Source organism: Gopherus flavomarginatus, chromosome 10, assembly GCF_025201925.1.
Source record: "Gopherus flavomarginatus isolate rGopFla2 chromosome 10, rGopFla2.mat.asm, whole genome shotgun sequence".
Lineage (NCBI taxonomy): Eukaryota > Metazoa > Chordata > Testudines > Testudinidae > Gopherus > Gopherus flavomarginatus.
In genome coordinates this window covers 77,917,782-77,920,857 of record NC_066626.1, presented here as the reverse complement: position 1 = coordinate 77,920,857, position 3,076 = coordinate 77,917,782, and the positions used below count along the sequence as shown (strand labels likewise).

Here is a 3,076-nt window from a genome sequence, read left to right as displayed (position 1 = left end):
CGTTGTGTGCTAGCTGCAAATCTAATTCAACAAAACCACCTCACAGCGCAGCACTGGTTAATACTATTGATTTATGCTTCACATCTTTCTGTGTATGTACTTCCTGTGACACTTTCTCAGGAGGCCAGGACTGAGAGTCACCTTGTCATCCCTCTGCCTCTAGTGCGGGTGCTTAACTGGGTGCCAGTTCCCTGACACCAGTCTGTTAGCTACCCAAACAATCTCCTCTGGGCTCTGCCAGCCCTTACTTTGCCTTGCAGGTTAACAATAGGTGCCCCTGAGCCCAAAGCATTTCCTGTAGTATCCAGCCCATCAGTGGACAACTCACAGAAGTTACCAGGGTCGCTATCCCCAAGGGGACAGTGTATACACTAGCTTCGTTGATTCAACTGAGGACCAACTCCTACAGAAAAGCATAGCACGGAGATATATTTTTTAATGAAAACAATAAGTTCACTGTCGAAGATTAAGATTTAAGAACTAGTGGGGAAGGATAATGAAAACAGAAATGGTTTCCTGTAAAAAAGTCATAAAATGCAAATCTGGATCTACACTTATAAATGGTTACCTTTCCTATATGATAAGGTAGGTTTTGCACTACTATATAATAAGGTAGATTCAGGCTTTTACAGAGCTAGCTAGTTTCAGACAAACCAAGATCCAAGCATTCATGAAGCCCCTTTTCCCTCCCCTCCCCCCTAGTGAGTTTCCTCACTGAATGACAATAAATAGAATGCCAGGAGATATTTTGTTAATCTTCAAAGTTCTTTTTTTGCCTCCCTTTTGATCTCTGAATCTATAGTTATAGTGACAGACAGAAACTGTCTGTTTATGGATAGTATCTAAGATACACACAATTGGTATTACTTCTAACAATGTAGGTTAGCATTTCAAAGTTCTAGCCTATTTAGCATAAATGGCCCCAATTATCATTTGCATACCTTTCTAAGGTGACTTTAAAGGAGGGCTTTGGGTCATTCAGCCTGCAAGCTGTATAACCCTTTCTAGCCCTACATCACAATAAACTTTTCCCAAGCTTTGACATTTACAGGTAGAAAACTTCACTAGGCACAGTGGCTTAGCACAGAGTCTGGGAGAACTAACCAATGTGCACTATAGGGTTGGTTAAAGAGAAGTGCAGCTCTAAACCTGAATCTCCTCTCATCACTTTAATCCTTACTCTTGTAAGTTTTGAGCATGCAGTGTGTAACTGTGTTTAAAACTGTTTTATACACTCATTGCTTCCTGTTCTTACTGGCAGTGACCAGAGTTCAGGACTGTATCTTCACCTGCAAGAACATGTAACTTCGAGCATATGAGGTAGCTTAAGAAACTGTTCTGTCATGTAGGTACTTGAGATGTCTTCAGTTGCAGGAGAAATTCTGATGTCTGCACTCATTTTCTTAGCCAGTTAAAGATCAACTGAAAGGCTTTTAAGTGTCACTTTCTGCATTTTCATAATTCTAGCAGTGTCTTAACTCAGCTGAGATAAATGCATTTGGGTTATAATGCCACAAAAATGCACGTTTCTGCGTGATTAGTGAAGTGGATAACTTTCATCTAAAATTTCATAACTTTTAGTACATGTTTACCATATCTACCACACTAACATGGTATATATGTGTGGTGTTAGCATTGAGTTTAAAACAAATGTCTAAAGATGTCTATTAGCATTTGCCACAATGGCTAAAACTAAAACAAGTGATGGATTGTTCTGTTTGGTTTGTGACAGCAGAAATCCACAACTGGAGGCAGGCAGCTGGTGCGAAATGGAAGCAAAAGGGTCTTCGTTAACATTTAACCTTGGGGTATGTCTACATCTACAATTTTGCAGCGCTGGTTGTTACAGCTGTATTAGTAGAGCTGTATAGGGCCAGCGCTGCAGAGTGGCCACACTTACAGCAACCAGCGCTGCAAGTGGTGTTAGATGTGGCCACACTGCAGCGCTGTTGGGCGGCTTCAAGGGGGGTTCGGGGAACGCGAGAGCAAACCGGGGAAGGAGACCAGCTTCCCCGCGGTTTGCTCTCGGGTTCCCCGAACCCCCCTGCAAACTGCAGGGAAGGAGACCTGCTTGCACAGGGGTTCGGGGAACGCGAGAGCAAACCGGGGAAGGAGACCAGCTTCCCCGCGGTTTGCTCTCGCATTCCCCGAACCCCCCTGCAAACCGCAGGGAAGGAGACCTGCTTGCACGGGGGTTCGGGGAACGCGAGAGCAAACCGCAGGGAAGGAGAACTGCTTGCTTGGGGGTTCGGGGAACGCGAGAGCAAACCGCAGGGAAGGAGACCAGCTTCCCCGCGGTTTGCTCTCGCGTTCCCCGAACCCCCCTGCAAACCGCAGGGAAGGAGACCTGCTTGCTCGGGGGTTCAGGGAACGCGAGAGCAAACCGCAGGGAAGGAGACCTGCTTGCACGGGGGTTCGGGGAACGCGAGAGCAAACCGCAGGGAAGGAGACCTGCTTGCACGGGGGTTCGGGGAACGCGAGAGCAAACCGCAGGGAAGGAGACCTGCTTGCACGGGGGGTTCGGGGAACGCGAGAGCAAACCAGGGAAGGAGACCAGCTTCCCCGCGGTTTGCTCTCGCGGTCCCCGGACCCCCCTGCAAACCGCAGGGAAAGAGACCTGCTTGAAGGAGAGGCTTCCTCAGGTATGCTGGGATACCTGCTTATTCCACGGAGGTCAAGAAAAGCGCTGGTAAGTGTCTACACTTGATTACCAGCGCTGGATCACCAGCGCTGGATCCTCTACACCCGAGACAAAATGGGAGTACGCCCAGCGCTGCAAACGGAGTTGCAGCGCTGGTGATGCCCTGCAGATGTGTACACCTCCTAAGTTGCAGCGCTGTAACCCCCTCACCAGCGCTGCAACTTTGTGATGTAGACAAGCCCTTGGATTCTGCGTAAGACTTGGTTGCTGGTTGTCTGCCTCCAACACAGTGAAGCTGCTTGGTTTGGTAATAAAATATAATAACTTCCTGAGTTCCTTAATGTTACAAAAACATTAATACTGGTTCTGAGCGGGAGGAGGGGTTTGAGCATATAAAGCCAAGAAGCTTTTGTATTAGATTTAATCTCATACTGA

At 47.2% G+C, this 3,076-nt stretch overlaps 1 protein-coding gene across 1 annotated transcript in view; it reads right to left on the bottom strand.

The window, feature by feature from the left end:
- Positions 1–3,076, bottom strand: part of TMEM169 (transmembrane protein 169) — a 254,139-nt gene that overhangs the window by 53,900 nt on the left and 197,163 nt on the right. The window lies entirely within an intron of this gene.